The sequence below is a fragment of the Podarcis bocagei genome (assembly GCF_964188305.1).
Source record: "Podarcis bocagei genome assembly, chromosome: Z".
NCBI lineage: Eukaryota > Metazoa > Chordata > Lepidosauria > Squamata > Lacertidae > Podarcis > Podarcis bocagei.
The window spans coordinates 35,442,436-35,464,365 of NC_138140.1; the positions used below are offsets into that span (position 1 = coordinate 35,442,436).

The 21,930-nt window shown below is 42.0% G+C and overlaps 1 protein-coding gene across 6 annotated transcripts in view; it reads right to left on the reverse strand.

Annotated features, from left to right (window-relative positions):
* DRP2 (dystrophin related protein 2) overlaps positions 1-3,061 on the reverse strand; it is a 60,924-nt gene extending 57,863 nt beyond the window's left edge. For 3 of the 6 annotated variants that reach the window (XM_081179406.1, XM_081179405.1, XM_081179402.1), the window contains exon 1: positions 2,346-3,060. The gene's annotated coding sequence lies outside the window, so the exon portion shown is untranslated. Of the gene's footprint in view, positions 1-1,853; positions 1,949-2,345 lie in introns of all 6 variants that reach the window. The other 3 variants (XM_081179400.1, XM_081179399.1, XM_081179401.1) reach the window with 3 other exon arrangements.
* Positions 3,062-21,930: the final 18,869 nt, after the last annotated feature.

The window sequence follows — 21,930 nt, forward strand, 5'->3', positions numbered from 1 at the left end:
GCTTTCCTGGATAGGTTGGACTTGTTACTAAACCTCCATCAGATGTCAGAAAAGTGACTGCAAACTGGATATTAAAACAGATGGGAGGGCCATGCCCCCCACCACAGACATGCAATGGTTTGGCAGCGATATCATCTGGTTTCCTCTGCAATAACTGCATAAAATTAATAATGTTATTTGCAGAAAAAACGCTTCATGTGGAACTAACCTTGTTCAAATGAACCAGTTTTCCCTTTGTGTACTGTTTGGAGGCTCTAACCACGAGGTCACATGATGACCCAGCTGTCCTTACTTCACTCTTGAATACAAGATTTTCAGTCTGGTTCACCCCAGATAAACCTTCGGTTGCACAGCCCAGAGCAAATCCAAATGGAAATAAGACCTCCCAAAACTGCAACCCTTTAGAGGTCATTTGCTCTGACCTGCCTACCTAGCATACCCAAGGCAGTGTTCACACCACATACATTTAAAGCAGAAGACCTGCCCCAGAGAATTCTAGACAAGTTTCTAGCCCTTAGTGGTAAGGGCACTTTGAAGGGTGTGGACAATATCTGGTCAAAATTCGTAGCAGTGGATGGGAGAAGAAAGATCTCCAGCTGTCAGAAGATAGGCCAAGTATAATGCAAGGGGCAGGGACTGTGACAGCCAAGTGTTGCTGAACTACAACTCCTATCATCCCTGAACATTGGTCATGCTGGCTGGGCTGATGGAACTTTGAGTCCAGCACATTTCCCATCCAATGAAGTGGGCTTGCTGCTATGTGGTGCAAATGCTTATGCCGCAATGCATTTGCACTCGTTTTGTTAGATTCCTAAAACTCGCAGCCAGACTTATCTTCCAAATTCTTCTCTTCCATTTTTTTAAAAATCCGTTGTACTCCACCCACCCTTTCTGTCAAAAAGTTTCTATTTCCTGCTTGAAGTTCTGCCACTCCTGACATCTTGAACAATAGATAGAGTCCTCCCTATCTACCAGCTCTTATGCACCCCCCCCACCTGATCTCTGGTCAGTTTTACCTGTTCTATGCACTGTTACAAAACAATTAAATATGCTTCCCTAATACTAAGGATGTATGTCAAACTCACAAATCCCTTTGCATAAAAATAAATAAATGATGACTGCTTCATGTGTACATGTTATGGGGGAATTAAAAAGGAATAATGGAGTCATAGAACTGTAGAGTTTGAAGGGACCCCAAGAATCATCTAGTCTAACCCCTGCAGTGCAGGAATCTCAGCTTAAAGCATCCATGACAGAATCACAACAAACTTAACATCCACTGATTATTTCCCCCCCATTTTTTAATTGCAATGAACAAAAGTAATGGCTATTAAAAAAAGGAACAATGAACGCTTTGAAAGCCCCATAATTGCTGAACATTAATGCAGGTCAGATGGTCATGTTTGACTGTTAAACACAGGGATCTGCCAGTTTGATGGGTGCACTTATTAGTACTTAGACCAATTTCATTGTTTTAACTGGCAAAGTATGAATGGGGCTTTAAACCTTGCATTGACTACCTTTCTCCAATTCTTTGCCTCAATTTAATTAGCAATGTTCCTCTGCTTTGGGTCAAAGGGTCCACTCCTGACTTTCCCCATAACTTCTCTTATTTGATTGCCAACTTTGGGTAGGTAACTGATGGCCACATAAAGCTCAGAAGCTGTTAGGCACACCATTAGGTTCCAGAGGCTCTCAAGTGTATCTGTTATCATAGAGGTGGGGAAACACGGATTATCCAGGGTGTTGCCTGCCATAACTTCCCACAATCTCTTTGTTTTATCTCAAGATGTTAAGCAAAGTTAAGGCCTTCATTCTAGCACCAGAATCATCAACCCTCCACCTCTCCTTACCAAGACAATTATTTTGTTATTATAGCTTCTCTCTCTTGGGAGATTTGCAAGGAGAGGGGGAAGAAGAGAGAGGGATGGATACTGTTCAACAGCATCTGCGGGCAGAAAACAAAGAAGGGAGTCTTCAAAAGACAGAACAGGTCTCATTTTCCTATAACAGAATCATTCGGCTAGTCCTCTGGAATGTGTCAGAATCGGGAAAGGAAAGAATCAGCGTAAAGCTGCCGCTCATCTAGGAGGAAATTCTTAAGAGAGGGATAAATGGAAATGGAAAGGGTTCTTCGGACGCCGGGGGGGGGCGGGGGACGGACGAGGCGAATTCCAAGGTGAGAGGCCCCTCCCCTCCTCAATTGCTGAGGACACAGCGCGATAAAGAGAGAGCAATTATGGGGGTGGTGTGTGTGTGTGTCGCGGGGAGGGGGTGCATTTGTAAGGCTGACTCAACCTTGATCATTTTTATTGCCTTCTGCAAATAATCGGTGGTAGGCCTACCTTGTTTTTCTTCTGGGGTGGTCAGTGGGGAGATGGAGCTGCCGGTGGCTGGCTCAGCAAATGAGGTGTCGGTTCCCCCCGTGCCGAAGAAGCATGCTAAGGTTTGGGAGGCGATCCCATCTCCAATAGAGCGGCGGGGGGGGGGGGACGGAGGAGGAGGAGAGACAACGGATCACTTAGGCTTGCTGTTGGCGGCGGCGGCGGCAACAGCAGCAGCAGCTGTGAAAGCGAAAACGCTGTTGCTGGACCAGGAGAGGGAAAAAAAGGATGGGGAAGAGAGAAGGGGGTGGGCAGCAAGCGAGAAAACCCCGGGAAGGAGGAGGGACCGATCCCCAGCGTCGGGATCGGCCCCCTGCGTGACTCTGGAGGTTCTCCGCTCCCTCGGCTGGGAGACTTGTATGGGCTCCCTTTGCGTTATTAGGAAACGAGGCGCTCCATTGCCACTAATGCACACGTTAGCTGCTGGTTCGTAGAGGTCGCCTGTGTCTTTAACATACGGAAACGGTGAAATCCAACAGGTGATGATCTCTCGATCTCTCCCTGCCTCTAAATCGTCGTTGTCACTTGAGCCTGGGGACTAGGAAAAGCTTCAGCACCTGGCAGCTGTGCACAGGAGCCCCGGCAGCGGGAAGAAGTTGGCAACTTTCGGGTACCTCGACAGAAACGTTGTGGTGAAAGGAGCTAAGGCATGGGGAGGACAGCCCGTGGCCCTTTCTAGCCATATGCTAGACTCCCAGACTCTTTGCACTCATTGGCTAGAATACAGAAAATGCACCATAGAGTTTGCTTCCTAGAGATCAGCCAGAAAGATACTCACACTTGATCTGGCAACCTCTGGTGATTTTTAATCTTAAATTCTTATGAAAAAGAAGGCAGGCATCCTATGAGAAGAGGCATTCTGTCTTCTCTTGCACTTATACAAGGAATGCCTCTAGGATATTGCTTGCAATGGCACAAACACACCTCTTAAATAAAAATAGATTTCGCTCCGCTCCAAATGTTTATCTCTAAGTGTATACAAAAATTGATCCAATCAAGACTCAGGTTAATAGTATAAATTTTAGCATGTAGATGGCTTACACACCAGGATTAAAAAACACCTAATTGCTGGATGTAAAATGAGTAACATGCAAACAGCTGCTTGCCCTCTTCCCTGAAAGCGCTGCTTTTAATTCCATGACAGCAGGCAGTACACGTTATGCAATACACAGTACTGGTGTTCTGGAAAACAAATTTATACCTGTTTGCATTCTGCAATACAGTGTGTAAGAAACTGTAGTTTCAAAAGCAAAACATAGAACTCATATAGGCACAGCCAAAATGAAGTGCCCTACCAACCATGCCAGGGACGCGGGTGGTGCTGTGGGTTAAACCACAGAGCCTAGGACTTGCTGATCAGAAGGTCAGCTAGGAGCCAGTTTGCTCATCTGGTGCAAACTATAAAGGGTTTGGGATGAGGGTCGCGGGGACGCGGGTGGCGCTGTGGTCTAAACCACTGAGCCTAGAGCTTGCCAATCAGAAGGTCAGCTGTTTGAATCCCCGTGATGGAGCTCGGTCCCAGCTCCTGCTCACCTAGCAGTTCGAAAGCACGTCAAAGTGCAAGTAGATAAATAGGTACTGCTCTGGCAGGAAGGTAAAGGGCGTTTCTGTGTGCTGCTCTGGTTCTCCAGAAGCTGCTTAGTCATGCTGGCCACATGACCCGGAAGCTGTACTCCGGCTCCCTCGGCCAATAAAGCGAGATGAGCGCCGCAACCCCAGAGTCGGTCACGACTGGACCTAATGGTCAGGTGTCCCTTTACCTTTACCAACTATGCCACAGCTGGAACAGTATCCTTCAGTCCCCAACAATTTATAATCCCCCACCCCCGAGGTTGAAATAATGGCATAAATAATAAGAACAAGAATAAGAATTCAATTTATCTGAAGATCCCAGGGCGGTGTACAATATTAAGAACATAATTTATGTAGCATAATAATAAAAGCAATAGGACACAGAAAAAAATCATAGTAACAGTCCTCTCACTTTTAAAAGGTCATAGATTGCCTAATGGCTGAAGGACTGGGTAAAGACAGTGTTTTTTTCTAGGAAAAAAAGTGGCAGAACTCACCACCTGCGGCCAACCCAGACACCATCTTGAAAGAAATGAATTTGTCTGGCATGATTTGTTTTTGAGAAACCTGGTTGGTAGTTAGTTACCTGAGTCTTCTTTTCCCCCTTGTTGAAGATGGGGACATTTGCCCTTCTCCAGTTGGCAGTAACTTCACTTGCTCTCCAAGGATTCTCAAAGATCATAGACAAGGGCTCTGAGATTACATCTGCAAGCTCCTTTAGTACCCTTGGATGCAGCTCATCAGGTGTTGGAGATTTGAATTCATTTAATGTAGCTAGGTATAACCCTTACTACCTCTTTTCCTATCTTGGGCTGCATCTCCCTCCTTACATCATCCTTATATAACATCTGTTATCACCAGTAGAGTACCTTTTGTTTTGGGTGAAGACAAAGGCAAAGTAGGTGTTGAGTTCAGTGGACCCTCTGGATATGGATTTAATTCATTCCGGGGGTCTATGTACACCCTGAAAAATCCGTAACCAGAGGTGCTGCTTCTGCGCACGCACACAGCATGATAGAACACTTCTGCGAGTGTCTGAGCAGCGAAACCCAGAAAAATACTTCCAGGTTTGTTGCTTTCGCAACCCAAAGATTACTTATCCAGAGAGGTATGTAACCCAAGGCTCCACTGTAGTTCCACCCTCTCTCCGTCACTCAATAGCATTTCTTTGTCTTCACTGCACAGAGGACCTACCGTTTACCGTACTTGTTCTTCCTCTTGCTTCAGACATAGCCAAAGAAACCTTTTATTTTTTACCTCTTGCAAGCCTGAGCTCATTCTGAATTTCTGCCTGCCTGACCTTCTCACTGCAACTGTCAACTACTTGTATATACTCCTCCTTTGTGATTTCCCCTTTCTTCCATTTCTTATGTCCTTCTTAAATCTCAGTTCATCTGTAAGCTTCTTATGCAACCCACACCAGTTTCCTTAGATGCCTCCCACTTTTCTTTCTTGTTGGAACTGTCTGCATTTTGCCCTTCAATATTTCACCTTTAAAAAACTCTCATCCATTTAGGATTCCCTTCTCTTTGTGTATTTGTGACCAGTAGCTACTTAAGCTTTATGAAATCAATCTTCTTGAAGTCCAGACTACACTTTGACTACATGCCTGACTACACTCATCTGTGCCTTGCCTCTGTATCATGAAATCTAGGAGGATACGAACACTTCCTTTCAAGTTTCCAAGTACTTTCATTTTGTCCATCAGTTCTTCCCTGTTGGTGAGGACCAGGTCCAACATAGATGATCCCCTTGTTGCTTCTTCCACCTTCTGCAAATGCGATTGCTGAGTGCTTTTGCCAGGCTGGAGCGTGTCTCTGAACTGCAATAATGCCTCTTGCTTTCCTGGAGAAGCTGTGTGTGCAGAAACCTTTGAATTTTGTGTGGCTGGAATGTAGCCTACAGTACAAAAGTAAGAGCCACATCCATTGCTCTGCCCACTTCTGTCCCAGGCTTTATACACTACTTGCCCCTGAAACAGGGACCCCAGCTCCTGGGGGCCAAGCCCTTTTGGCCCCCCTATATTTTTGGGGTAGGGTGCCACCACCACCCCAATGTCCAAAGAGCAGAGTCGACTACAGAGCATCATCAGTGGCTGGCTCCTTCTCCTTCTGCTGTGGAGGCGAAGGAGGGTTGCAGCAGCCTCCGGTGGCACTGCTGCCAAGAGGAGGTGAAGGAGGAGCCACCAACGTCACCCCCCCTGCAAGTAAGTTGATAGCTAGGTACAAAGACAAGTATCATAAGGGGGAGCGTGAGATGTGGAGTGCTTAACTTAGGCAAGAGTGATTTTTACATTTTGGTATGTTTGCTTTGCTTTTGTTGTTGTTCAGTTTTAAATTAATTATTTGTATTCTCTGCACTGTTAACAACTGTGATGGCTTCTAGCTTCTAGCAATAAAGATTCAATCAATCAATCAATCAATCAATCAAGAATTGTCTTTGAATGCTGAACAGAGGCTGTGCTGTACAAGAAATGCTTACAGAGCGAATAGTTCAGTGACTTGTGAAAATAAGGTGCAAAATGTTAAAAGGCAAGACAAAAATAAACAGTTTTTATCAATGATTGTGCAATTATTGGAATGTATTGAAACTGAAAATCATAAATTTCCTTCTTTAGCAGGGATGAGACTTCAGGAAGCCTTGATAATATATCCTGGAGCTATATGGAAATATATATATAGAAATTATGGGTTTTGGGAAGAATTTCAGTAGAGGCATTGAGACACTATATCAAAATCAGAGAGTGAAACTGATTATAAATAATGAAAAAATAGAAAGTTTTAAAATAATGAAAGGGACTAGGCAAGGTTGCCCACTGTCACCGCTACTGTTTATTATGGTGTTAGAATCACTGGCAATTGCAATAAGACCCATAAATAAAAGGAATAGTAGTAGGAAGTAAGTCATACAAAATAAAGGCCTTTGCAGATGTTTTGATAATAACTACCGAAAACCAGGCAGAAAGTTTACCAAAAATACCAGAAAGAATTTTTGAATGTGGGAAGGTGGTGGGATTTAAAATACCTTAAATATAAATAAAACCAAACTGTTGGCAAAAAAATTGCAAGCACAAGAGAAAGAAGAATTGCAAATAATTTCGGGTCTGACAATGGTTAACATGGTCAAATACTTGGGAATTTCGTTTACAATTAAAAACAACAATCTATTCAACGACAATTATACAAAGATATGGAAGGAAATTAAAAAGGATTTAGAAATATGGAATAGGCTGAACCTGTCGCTCTGGGGGAGAGTATCCACAGTAAAAATGTGCTCCCTAAGATAATGTTCATGTTTCAAATGATCCCAGTGATAGGGGGATGGGATGTTTTAAGACATGGCAGAAAGACTTATCAAGGTTTATCTGGTAGTGCAAATAACCTAGAATTAAAAACGAATTATTAATAGACAGTAAGAACAGAGGGGGATTCGCACTGCCAGACCTGAAACTTGCTTAAGTTGGTTAAAAGATGGGAAGACATTGCAGAACTCAGATTTACTAGATTTGGAAGGCTTTGATAACTGTTTTGGGTGGCACCCAAACCTGGGATATGAAAAAGTTATAATTCATAAGAGGTTTTCTGAATCATGTTATAAGGAAGCCACTATATAAGGTATGGGGAAAATACAAAGATTTATTGGAACCAAAAGCTCCCTGGTGGCTCTCCCCTCTGGAGGCCATTGTAGTGAAAAGAAAAAAATATGGAAACAAACTGGGCCACATATAAAGACCTATTAGAAGAGGAAGATAATCAATTGACAGTGCAAAAATTCAGAGAAATAAGACATCACCTAACAGGCTGGCTACAATATTATCAATTAAACAAGGTTTTTAAGATAGACAGGAAAAAGGGTTTTGCAACGGAAGAATCAAAAGTTGACAAAGAATTAATACAAAACAAGAAAAAATAATAATATCAAGAATGTACAAGCTTCTTTTAGAGTGGGAGGTGAAAGATGAAGAGGTGAAAGAAGGAATGATTAAGTGGGTGAAAGATTTTGGTAAAAATATCCAGCTATCGGCAGGGGAAAGATTATGGAATAAAGAATGGAAATTTACGGCTTGTTATACACTAAAGGAAAATTTCCCAAAGATGTTCTGTAAGTGGTATATAACTCCCGAATTTCTGGAATTTATTTAAGAGGAAATGAAGAAAAATGTTAAAGCAAACCTTCATAAAAAACCAGACGCCTTCCTCTTGGGCATTTTAGACTCAGATATTTCAAATGAAAAGAATGAGAATATTCTTATATGCTATAACAGCAGCAAGAATATTAATTGCAAGAAAATGGAAAGGAGAATTAGTACCAACAAAAGAGGAATTGCAGGATAAATTATTTGAATATCTCCAACTAGCAAAAAAGACAATTAGGAGACAGCCAAACGTTCAAGAAGGAGTGGGAAATTTATAAAGAATATTTTTAAAAACAGTGTCCTCAAGTCAAAACCTGGACATGCTTTGATTAATTTTCTCAAATTACAAGATTATAAGTATAGAATTCAGATAACGGAAGAAATGGGGGAATGATCAAAGAAGCACTTTAACAAATATATAAGACAGACCCACTTTGAGGAAGACGGAAGTCTACTGGATAGGATAAGTAATTGGGAATTAAGAACACGGTAGCATAAGTTTTATAAGAACTTATGGGTTTATGGATGTATCTATGCTTCTCTTTTTGTTATTATTTTATTATTTTAGTTAATTTGTGTATGTGTGTGTTTGTTAAGTAAGAAAACTAATAAAAAGCAGAGAGAGAGACTTCATGAAGCCACCCACTGGCAGGTTTTGCTTAAACAGTTGAGTTTTCCAAGAGGCTCCAGCTGCACCCCCTTCCAAATCTGCAGGCTCCTGATTTATTCATGGCATTAGGAATGCACAGCACAAGCACTAGGAAGTAGGCCAACATGAGAAGAGAGTTAGAACACACAGCAAGTAGTTTTTGCCATTCCAGCAGAAAGAAAAAAAGGGAGAAATCGTTAACTCATTGAAGCGACAAGGCTAAACAGATTGGAAAGGTCTGTCCAAGAAGAAAATGAGGCACTCCTCAGTAAGATAAAAACACATCTTTCCCCTCCCTGCACAGAGACTGATTAACAGATGGAAAGCATAGCATGGCTTTGGAAAACAGTCTGTAGGTGTCTTAGGGCAGAGTTAACCCATTTCCCAGATGCAGTGTGTGCAAAATGAATACTGGAAAAGAGAGGGGTCTGATCCCCAGACACTGCTGCTGCAAGTCAACCACTAGAAGTCCAATGAAACAAATGGAAAACATGCAACAGTAATGCTTGCTGGGAGGCATAATACATCTTCAGCACAGCACTCTGGCTGCCTCCTCTGGAACAATAGCAGTTTAACAGCCTAGTTGTGCGGTGACAAACTGGCAAATATGGGCAGTCACTTCTCCATAAAAAACTTTGTTTTTTTCAGCAACAGATTTTTCAGCAACATAATGTGGTTTACAGCTGAACAGCTGCTGGTGCCTTCCTGATTACAATATAATGAACCCCCACTAGGAGGTGAAGAACATAACATGAACAGCATCTGCACACGGTTTCCAGTGATGCACACTTGGTTATCAGCAGCTATTATGTGTGGGTGAAAGCATGCACTTGATTATATGTTGCTGCTGGATTGCTAAGGACAAGAACATGCTCTGTCTTCCAAGGCTGATCAAGCTTTGTTCCCTTTGCCAAAATACTGTCACGTACCAGGGAGGGCCAGATTCTACACTCTGAGCCAAATCAACAGGTTAGGCAAACAGGAGCAGCACTATATGAAATGAAAGTACTTTATTTTGACCCACATACCAGGCAGGTTGCAGAACGTGTAATAATAAGGAGGAAAGTGCTTACTGATTAAGAGAAGGAAGAATGAGAACTTGAAGAGTTCAGTTGAAGAGACAAAGACAAAATTTCAACAAGCACTGGGACTGATTAAGCCCTGCCAGCTATTTCAGCTTTGGGGACTAGAATTTGTCGGTAATAATTTTAGAAGAACAGTAGTCCACATCCTCTGGCAGATACCAGTTTTTCTTTTGTATGTGTTTAATGCCAGTCAACTGCTGATGCTATTTTTAGTTACTTCTCATTTTACACATTGCTTGTTACTTACTATTATTATTATTATTATTGTTTTCAAAAGGAATAAGGGAACATGACCCCTCCTTAATAAGCACTGGTTAATTTTATTATTATTTCACCATTTATCTTGATGGTTTAATTCAGCACAAGTGAAACATTAGCCCAGTTACAGATAAAAAAAGCTATTCATACAAGAAAAGGGCTCATCTATGAGAAAGGGGCTGATCTATCGAAAAGGGTCAAAAACATTATTAAGCTGGAGTTCCCACGAGTGAAAGGAAAATATGAAGAAGAACTGCGGAAGGGACATGGAAGAGTTTTGATGGCCTCGGATATAAGATCTCCACGTTGAATGGGCCAGATTAAAGGGACAAAAAGGACTGATAATCCTGGGACCGGGGGGAGGGGATGCTGGAAGAAGATTGGATTGTTTTTATTCTCTTTTTTTTATCGTTAGAAATGTTTTTATGAAAGTTGCCAAAATGTTGAAATGGATTTACTAGGCTCTTGTAAGAATGCTTAAAGAATTAGGTAAAAGGTAGTGGTTATGAGAAGTTGGAATAAATAAGATTTAAATTTTAAGTTTTAAGGTTTAATATAAGATAAGTTGAAAATAGAGCAAGGTAATGTATAGACAGAATATTATGAATTATGGAAAGGATTTGCTGTGTTAATTATCAATCAAGATACAAGAGACAGGAGGAGGAGGAGGTCATGGAAAGAAGGTAAAGAAAGTGGAGAATTTGAAAAGGATGGTTTTACTTTTTCTTTTTTATTTCTGTTATTGTCTTTTTTATGTAATTTTGTTTTCTTTTTTCTCTGAATTAAATTCTTTTTTCAATAAATATCATTTAAGAAAAAAAAGAAAAGGGCTCATTCAGAGAGATATAATTTAAGCTTTCTCCATTGCAAGGGGTGTGTGTTAACAAGGATGCCCTCTTTTGCAGCCCTGGGGACTGCCATCTTCCCCCCCAAGAGGACCAGCTGATGCTGCTGGGGGATTGCCAACTCCCCCCACTCAAGGGGACTGCAGAGTCCTGCAAGGACCAGGACCATGGGCGGGCAGGCAGAATCGGGAACATTTGCTACCCCATCTAGGTGTACACTGGATGCTGGGGCAGCTCTATAAAGCCTGCCTGCCCTGGGGGAGGGGCCGCCAGCAAAGGGGGTTGTCCTTTCGGGAGCTGGCACTTTGGGGGTGCGATGAGGGTGTGGGCCAACCCCCTTGTGCCAAAGTTACTGTTTTAATGAGGATGGGGTTTTAACTTTGGGGTGTTTTATCTTGGGAAAGAGTTATTTTAATTTGTATTTTAGATTACCATTTTACATTATATTAGTTATTTTAAGGGCAGAGGGACAGGGTGGGGCAGGTTCCACGCGGGGAAGGGGGTGTGCATTGGGATACTCAATCTCAGTGATCACAGGTAGGAGGAGTTATGTTAGGACAAGACCATGTCGTTACCGAGGAGGGAGGTTTAGTCATCATTTGAAAACCATCCCTGCCTCTGGGTCTGATCCTGACCGGAAGGGATACTGGTATCCACATGACCTTAAGGTGCTGCTACGCAATGCCAGGACAATGATTCACAAGACAATCATTCCCAGGATTACTGCCATCAATAACCTGATCGTGGATGGAGGAATTGACCTGCCATGTGTAACAGAGACTTGGTTGAACATGGCAGATGGGCCTGTGCTGGGGGATAAGTGTTCGGACCCCTGGGAGCTCACTTGTGGGGTGCAGTGGCAGTGGCGGAGCTTCATGCTCCAGCACGGGGGTGGAGGTGGGGGTGGAGAACGGGGGGGTTGGCGCACCATCCGCAGGGGCGTGGTGCGCTGCCTGTGGGGGTGTGGCGCCCCAGCGCAGGGGGCAGCCGTGATGGCACCCCACCGGGATTGCGCTGCCGGGGGGGGGGCGGTGCACTCCCTCTGCACTCCTCTTTCTCCGCTAGTGCCTCAGGGCTCTGTCCTCTCCCTCATGCTTTTTAATACCTATACGAAGCCACTGTGAGAGATCATCAGGGGGTTTGGACCAGGTGTTCACCAGTATGCAGATGATACTGTTATAAGAAAATATGTATTAATAAATATCAATAAAGGTCAATCCCTTCCTTTCTCTCACCCATGTTTCTATCCTGTTCCAAACTATAAAATGTCGATCTTTTCTGAACTTGAATAATGTATGTGTTTATATACTTTGTACCAACTTTTATCTTTTCTGAAAATGCAGCTATGCCTAAGTCTTTTAAACTCTTTCATAAATGTATCCACATGTTTTTATATATATATCTGTATAAATGAAAACTAAGTGTAACTCCCTGAACATGCACAATGACAGTTCAAGCACTAATACAGTGCTACAGCTCCATCTACAGGGTCTGCAGTGATGTGACACCAATTCACAAATGCAACTGTTTATTTCAACGAGTCATTCACAAGTTACCATATTTTTTGCCCTATAGGACGCACTTTTCCCCCTCCAAAAATGAAGGGGAAATGTGTGTGCGTCCTATGGGGCGAATGCAGGCTCCTTGGCTTCAGCGATAGCACCGCGAAGCCTCCGAAGCCTGAACTCCGGAGGCTTCGCGTTGCTTTCACTGAAGCCAGGAGAGTCTGCTCTTTGAGGCTGGCGGTGGGGTAAATCAGCGCTTCCCCCCACCGCCAGCCCCACAAGCTGAGCGGGGCAGCGGGAAGGCGCGTGACGCCTTAGCGCTGCTCCCCCACCCGGCTTTGAGGCTGGCGGTGGGGGAAAGCAGCACTTCCCCCCACCGCCAGCCCCACAAGCTGGGTCAAATAGCCCGCAGGAGCCGTGCACCCTTTAAAGAGTGCGTGGCTCCTGCGGGCTTTTCCCCAAGGAAGGAGAAGGGACTGACTGGCCAAGTCAGTCCCTTCTCCCTCCTGCGGGCTTTTGCGGGAGATGGGGGAATTCCCCCACCTCCCGCAGAAGCCCGCAGAAGCCGTGTGCTCTTTAAAGGGGCTGTGCGGCTTCTGCGGGCTTTTCTACGAGGTATGGTAATTAATAACTACCATAACAAAACTTCACCAAAACGCTTCCCACAACTGCTTACCTGTAATCTCCGAAATTGCCCCCCCCTGTGACGTCTTCCACTGTGCTGTAAGAAAGTATAAAAATCTGTGTCTTCTTTTGTTCGGGGTTCTCCTTCCTTCGTACCACATTGGGCGTTTGGGAGCAGGAAGCCCTGTTGCAACTGTGCTCTATATTTTGCAATAAAGGATCAGGCATAATCGCCGCTTTGCTTTGAATTACATCTGGTTGATCTCTGTCATTTTATCTCTGACTGGGGGAAACCTCATTGGACGTTATACGCTTCCTGGACCCTTACGGGGCAGGGAATTAATGGAAAATCAATTGCTCTTAACAGTACCCAGCTCTACTTCTCCTTTAAATCGGAACCAGTGAAGGTACTGTGTGAGTGTCTGGAGGTGGTTGGAGTATGGATAGCAGTAAACAGATTGAAGTTGAATCCCAAGAAGACAGAAGTACAGTGGTGCCCCGCAAGACGAATGCCTCGCAAGACGGAAAACTCGCTAGACGAAAGAGTTTTCCGTTTTAGAGGTGCCTCGCAAAAAGAATTTCCTATGGGCTTGCTTCGCAAGACAACAATGTCTTGCGAGTTCCTGCTGGTTCCCCCCCCCCTTTTCTAAGCCGCTAAGCCGCTTATCAACTGATCCGATCAGCAGATAAGCCGCTAAAAGCCGCTAATAGCGCTAATCCGTCAATGGGCTTGCTTCGCAAGAACGGATTCTTTTCGTCTTGCGAGGCACCACTGTACTGTTCTTGAGGGATGGGGAGTGTGTGGGGTTCCTGGTCCTGAATGGGGTAACTGTGCCCCTGAAGGATCAGGAGCACAGCCTGGGAGTCATTTTGGACTCACAGCTGTCCATGGAGGCACAGGTCAAATCTGTGTCCAGGGCAGCCGTCTACCAGCTCCATCTGGTATGTAGGATGAGACCCTACCCGCCCATGCACTGTCTTGCCAGAGTGATACATGCTCTGGTTATCTTAGGCTTGGACTACTGCAATGCATTCTATGTGGGGCTATCTTTGAAGGTAACTCGGAAAGTTTAACTACTCCATAAGACGAGACAAGGATGTCCTCTTTCTCCATTATTATTTAATCTCTGCCTGGAACCATTAACAAGAGCAATAATTCAGGATGAGCATATCAAGGGTGCAAAACACAACTAAGATAATTACAAAATTGTATTATTTGCGGATGATATCCTTTTATTTATTACAAAACCAGAAGATACAACTCCAAAAATTATAAAAACCTTTGGCAGAATATCGGGATATTCTATAAATTGGACAAAATCAGACTTCCGGAGGCGGCGCGAAATAAGTAATGGCGGTCCTCTTTGCGCTGCGAAGAGGGGCTCCGCAGAAAAGGGTCGTTCGCTGCGGCAAAGCGACGACCCATTAAGATAAACCACGAGCAGAGCGAGCTCGTGGCCGTGGGATCCGGCGGGCACCTAGAGCGACCCCCAAAACGAAGAAGGGTCCCCGTAAGGGGGTCCGGAAGCGCGGAGGGGAAGCGGTGCTGTGGATTCATCGCTCTTTCTGCGGGAGTGAAGCCGCGCGGCTGTTGCTGATGAGCGCCGACCTTTCTTCCTTAAGAATTGGACTCTAAATCATCTACTCGTGAGTAGGAAGAGTATTAATTTCGGGACTACAAAGTAAAAATTTGGCTGAAAGCGGGAGACGAGAAAAAGGAAGTCCGTCTCCCGGTAGTGCTTAGAGATCAAAGGCAAAGGAACTGACAAGCTGGAAGCAATAAAAAGGGATTTAAAGACGGGAAGTTTCATGCGTCTGGTGGAGTTGGTAACTGAAGGGAAAGGCAAGCTTTTATTTTTCTATCTGCTACTGTGTTGATTTTACTTGAGGATCCTCTCCTTTACTGGACTTTTAAAACTTTAAAAACCCCAGTCCCGGGCTTGCAGGGGGTAAAAAGCTTCTTTTGCGGATACATATACAAAGTTGAAACGGATACATAGAGGCATCATTGGTGGATACAATTAAATAACTGTATCTTGCACCTTCAGATAAACTATTGGGACAATATTGAAAGGGCTTTGCCAGTGGAAAAAAGTTTTCTTTGAGGACTATTGTTAATTTACTTAACTGCAGGAACTTTAATGGCGACTGAACCTTCTTCCTTCTTTCCTGAACTGTAACAACACTCCCTCTAGTGGAGTTTGGGATTTACAAATTCCTGAGAACCAACTTTGTTTTGACTCTCTGTGGCTTGGTTATCTACTTTGAGGCCTGTCTTTCTTATGGAACATTTGACAGTTTGACCTTGAATCCAAAGGCAGGTGTGGAATGAGTGGTCCACCGAAAACAAGAGCTGCGTCGAAAGCAGGAAAAGGCCAATTAGTACAAACAACTCTGATTTCCCAGGCTCGCAGATCTTCAGTCCCTGCTGTTTTACAGGGAGCTGTACCCTCAACAACAGCTCCATCTAAGGAAGCTGAACAGCCAACAACTGAGGATATGGCAGCAGGGGGATCTGGAACTCTTTTAGAGGAAATGCTACAACAATTTGCAATTTTGAACAAAAAGGTTGACGATCAAACTGCTAAAATTGACCTAGCTACATCTTCAATTACTAAACTTTCTGAACAGGTGGCTAAGCACTCACAAGATATTGGGAGTCTAAAGGACGCTACATCTGAAAATCGGAAATTGGCCGAGGCGGCGAATGAAAAAGCAGGCCAAGCAATTCAGAAAGCGGATGAATTGAAAGGAGAAGTAAGGCCGCTTTACAAACACGTCAGCGACCAGCAGGCCTACCTGTCTATGGTGGAACTGAGAAACAGGGAAAATAATTTGAGATTACGCTCTATCCCAGAGATTGAGAAAGAGGATTTGACTGGCTTTTTGACAGCAGAATTTTCTAAATTCTGGGGTATAGAAGAAGATTCAGATTTTAAAATAACAACTGCATTCAGACTGGGAAGAGTTGCCAGGAAGGACAGGCCTAGAGACTGTTTGATCATCTTAAGGACCAAGCAAGAGAGAGACAAACTACTTGACCTACATTTTAATAAGGCACTTGAGATCCAGGACAGAAGAGCTCAAATTTACAAGGATATTCCTAAACAACTACTGGATCTCAGATCAAACTACACTGACCTAGCTGGGCTTTTGAGAAGCAACGGAATACCATACAGGTGGGAGTTTCCACAAGGCCTATCATTCAACTACACAGGAAAGAAGATTAAAATCAAAACGAAAGAGGATAGCCAGAAGTTTCTGCACGACCACGGAGAAGACCTGCAGAAGGGAACAGCAGGTCCTTGGCCTCCACCTGAGTCTGGGAAAGTGCCAGCACCCTCGGATTTAGACAAGAAAGAAGACACCCCATAAAGAGCAACAACAGATTAATACAGGATGTCTCTACAGCTGTATAGTTGGAACATTAATGGCGCAAATTCCCCGGAAAAACGCAAAAGGATTTTTCATATTTTGAAGAAGGAACATTTGGATATAATCTGTCTGCAAGAAACCCACGTGACCAGGCTTCACAGGAAAGTGTTAATAAACAAAAGACTAGGCCAAGAATTTATCTCATCAGACAGAGTTAAAAAGAGAGGAGTGGTGATCTATGCAAAAGAGAATTTATCACCAAAATTTTTGTTTAAAGATGAACAAGGAAGAATCCTGGCAATTGAAATACAAATCCAAGGAGAAAAAGTTTTGATATTAGGAATTTACGCACCAAATGAGGGGAAATCAGAATTCTACAAGAAGCTTCATGAGACATTACTGGATTATCTGGACTATTCTAACATCATTATGATGGGAGACATGAATGGGGTGGTCTCTACCTATATGGATAAGTCACAGAACCAGAACTTGACCAAAGATGGAAGACTACCAAAGACTTTTTTCGAACTAACTGACAATATGGATTTGATTGATCTATGGAGGACGAGAAACCCCCTAGGTAAAGAAGGAACTTTCTTTTCTGAGGCCCATCTGTCATGGACAAGAATCGACCAAATTTGGACAACTAGAGGTCTGGCACCTAAGACCACAAGAGTAGAAATCTGCCCAAAGACATGCTCCGACCATAACGCTATGAAAATAGAAATGAGATTTACTACTGCCGATTCCTTCAGATGGAAAATGAATGACAACCTGCTAAGAGATCAAGAGATTGTAAAGAAGGCCCAAAAAACTTTAAAGGACTACTTTGAAATTAACCTCAACACCTCGGTGGAAAAAAGAATAATCTGGGACGCAAGTAAAGCTGTTATGAGAGGGTTTCTGATACAACAAAATACGATCAAGAAAAAACTTTGGAATGGGAAAAAGGATAAGATATTAGAGAAGATAACAGCCGGAGAGAAAAAATTAAGACTGAATCCAAAATCAAAAGAGACTTTAAGAGAAATTAAATTTCACCAGTCACAATATATGAAATTGATCAACCAAGAAGTGGAATGGAAAATTAAACAAATGAACCAAAGATCTTTTGAATCTGCGAATAAATGTGGGAAGCTGCTAGCTTGGCAGTTGAAAAAGAGACAAAAATTAAACTATGTTACCAATCTAGAAGTGGAAGGAAAAAATATTCAGAAACCAGGAGAAATTAGAAAGTGCTTCCAGAAATATTTCAAAAAACTGTACACCCAAGGGCCTGAGGAAGTGACTGAGATAGAACAATTTCTGAAAGATAATGGCCTACCAGAATTATCTCAAGAGAAGAGATCAATCTTGAATTGTAAAATAACACAACAGGAAATTGAGGTTGCCATACAGAACATGCAGTTAGGCAAATCTCCAGGCCCTGATGGACTTACCTCCAAGTACTACAGGATGTTAAAGGACTACTTGACACAACCATTAGTGGAGGTTTGCAACCAGATTATGGGGGGAGGGAGGGCACCAGATACGTGGAAAGAAGCATTCATCACTCTGATACCTAAAGTGGAAACTGAAAAGACTCAATTCAAGAATTACCGTCCCATCTCACTCCTGAACGTGGATTACAAAATATTTGCAGACATTTTGGCAAATAGATTTAAAAAGGTTTTAAATGAAGTAATTCATAAGGACCAAGCAGGCTTCCTCCCTGGTAGACATTTGTTTGATAACACCAGGAACATTATTGATATTCTGGAACTTTTACAAACAAACATCAACACTAAAGCAGTGTTAATTTTTATTGATGCGGAGAAAGCCTTTGACAATATTTCTTGGAAATTTATGAAGAGAAACTTGGAAGGGATGGGAGTGGGAAGGGGGTTTGAGAACGGAATAGAAGCAATCTATTCCGAACAAAAAGCTAAGTTGATAGTGAACAATGTGGTGACAGAAGAACTTCAGATTGAGAAAGGAACACGTCAGGGGTGCCCCCTGTCCCCTTTATTGTTTATTTCAGTCCTGGAGGTTTTGCTGAACATGATAAGGAAGGATCGGCAGGTACAAGGAATACGGGTCGGGGTGAAACAATATAAACTGAAAGCATTTGCAGATGACTTGGTTTTAACATTACAGGAGCCAGAATCTAGTACAAAAAGAGTTTTAGAACTGATACAGAAATTTGGTCGGGTGGCGGGTTTCAAGTTGAACAAACAAAAAACTAAGGTGTTAGGGAAAAATTTGACAGCTACTGAAACAGAAGAGTTTCAGAAGGAAACAGAACTAAACATTGTTAAAAAAGTGAAATACCTGGGGGTCAATCTCTCTTCCAAGAACCTGAATCTATTTAAAGATAATTATGAGAAATGCTGGTTAGAAGTTAAAAAAGATTTAGAAATTTGGTCAAGACTGAAGTTATCCTTGTTAGGCCGAATTGCAGCTATAAAAATGAACGTTTTGCCAAAGATGTTGTTTTTGTTTCAGGCCTTACAGATTGTGGACAGAGTGGAATGTTTTGGAAAGTGGCAGAAGGATATTTCTAAATTTGTCTGGCAGGGCAAAAAGCCCCGAATAAAGTTTAAAATACTAACTGATGCAAAGGAGAGAGGGGGATTTGCCCTGCCGGACTTAAGGATATATTACGAAGCTGCAGCCTTCTGCTGGATGAGAGATTGGATTTTGTTGGAAAACACTGATGTCCTGGATCTGGAAGGCTTTAATAACTCGTTAGGTTGGCATGCGTATTTGTGGTATGACAAGGCAAAAACATATGGAATGTTTAAAAACCATATTGTCAGGAGAGCAATATTTATGGTCTGGAAAAAATACAAAGACTTATTAGAAAGCAAAACTCCGAGGTGGGTATCACCAATAGAGGCCAAGGCTCGGAAAAAACCCAATATGGAGGCCGGTTGGCCGAAATATTGGGAAATAATAGAGAACATTGGAGACAACTGGAGGTTGCAGAGCTTTGAAAGGTTAAAGGGTAAGGTGCAAGATTGGTTTCATTATGCCCAAATTAATGAGGTTTTTAAGCTAGATAAAAAAACAGGATTCCAGGTGGAAAAATCGAAACTTGAGACAGAATTGTTAGAACCAAAGACCAAGCTATTATCGAGAATGTATAACTTGCTGCTTAAATGGAACACTCAGGACGAGACAGTTAAATCAGCCATGATAAAATGGGCTCAGGACATTGGTTATAACATCATGTCTGAGGACTGGGAAAGGTTATGGACCACCGGTATGAAGTTTACGGCATGTAATGCCTTGAAAGAAAACATTATGAAAATGGTATACAGGTGGTACATGACCCCAGTCAAGCTTGCTAAGATTTACCATTTGTCCGATAATAAATGCTGGAAATGTAAGGAGGCTGAAGGGACATTCTTTCACCTCTGGTGGACCTGCCCAAGAGTGAAGGCCTTCTGGGAAATGATATATAACGAGTTAAAAAAGGTGTTTAAATACACTTTCCCTAAGAAACCGGAGGCATTCCTCCTGGGCATTGTCGGCCAGAAGGTGTCAAAGAAGGATAGAACTCTTTTCATGTACGCTACTACTGCAGCAAGGATTCTTATCGCTAAGCATTGGAAGACTCAAGATTTGCCCACACTGGAGGACTGGCAGACGCAACTGATGAACTACATGGAACTAGCCGAGATGACTGCAAGGATCCGAGATCTGGGAGAAGAAGCTATGGAGGAGGATTGGAAAAAATTTAAGGACTATTTGCAAAAGTATTATAAGTTATATGAATCTTAAGACGCTGTATGATTTGGAATGTTAGCCCCAGCAACAAAAGTGGTTTATATAAGAAATTGGATAATTTTTATGAAAGAATCAAGGTTTAAATGGGTAAAAATGACAATATGTTATATTTTAAGAGTAAATGGAAAACAAGGGATTTAAACTTAAATTGCAATTGAAAGTAAAAAAGAAACACATGAAACAAGGTTATAATTTGCTGATAACTTTATTGTTGGGAATGCATTGTGCGGGAGATGTGGGGAAGTCCGATAGAATTCTGAAATAAGTTGTTGAAATGGTTGAGATTCTCTGTTTTTTTCTTTCTTTTTACTGTCTATGTTCTTTCTTTTCTATCTGTAATTTGGAAAAAAATGCAATAAAAATTATTATAAAAAAAAATAAATTGGACAAAATCAGAGATTTTACCAATTCGGCCAAGGGCTACATTGTATAGAAACCAGCAATTTCGGATGTGCAAAGACTTTATTAAATACTTGGGTATAATGATTTCATCAGATATAGACCAAATTGTAAAATTAAATTTGAATCAAATTATAAATGAGATTTCTTTTGATATTGAAAGGTGGGGACCTCTAAACCTCTCCCTTTGGGGAAAGGTTAATGTCCTCAAAATGAATGTTGTTCCAAAGCTTTTATACATTCTTAGAGGATTACCAATACATATTCCCAAAAAATAAATAAACTATTTGTATCGTGCCTGTGGGGTACAAAGCCACCAAACATATCACTACATAAAATGCAACTTCCAACTAAGGAAGGTGGCTTTGGTCTCCCAAATCTGGAACTATATCACCTGGCCTACCTGCTGAGTAAGACTAATGATTGGAGATCTAGCAGGAATCCCAACTGGGCTACTCTCGAATATAGTTTCTTTGAATCTCTTGTAGGGTGGACTAAACTTGGCTCCAATTTTATGAAATATCCTATTATCCTGGAGACTATTAAAGCACCTATAAAATTTTTGATTAATATAAATAAGAATAATAAGGATGACCCCTATCGACATGAGAAATTAACAATATGGACCAACCCAAAATTTAAAATTGGAAATCAATAATAATGTGGCAAAACTGGATGAAAAAAGGTATTTTGACATTGAATCAATTAATTGATGAAAATTACAAATTTGTGGAATACAAGACTTTGCAAGTAAAGTATGGATTAACCAGTGAAACACAATGGCAATACATCCAATTGAAACATATGTTGGAAAGGCAGTTTGGCCCTGACGCTATAGCAGTATTGGAAACACCCATGCTGCTACAAGATTTAATCTCTGCAACAAAAACAAAAAACTCTACACTTGCACTATATAAAACCCTACTCAACTGGAAGAAATATGAATTAGAATATGATAGACAAAAGTGGAGTGAAGAGTTAGGGGTACAGATAACAAATGATATATAGGAGTCAAGTATAAAATCAACAGAAATAGCCTCTATGGATCTAAGACTAAGACTTATTCAACAGAAAATAATATTCAGAGTCCACTGGACTCCAGCAAAATTATACCATAAGAAAATAACAAGTACAGACAACTGCTGGAGATGTGGGAGTAAAAATGCGAACTTAGTACATATGACGATTAACTGCCCGATGATAAGATCATTTTGGTGTGAAGTGAGGATATTTATAGCAAGAGTACTAAAAAGAAATTGTTATTTAGCGGAATTAAATTTAATTCTAAATTATATTCTGGAAACGTGGGAGATTACAAGGGGTCAAAA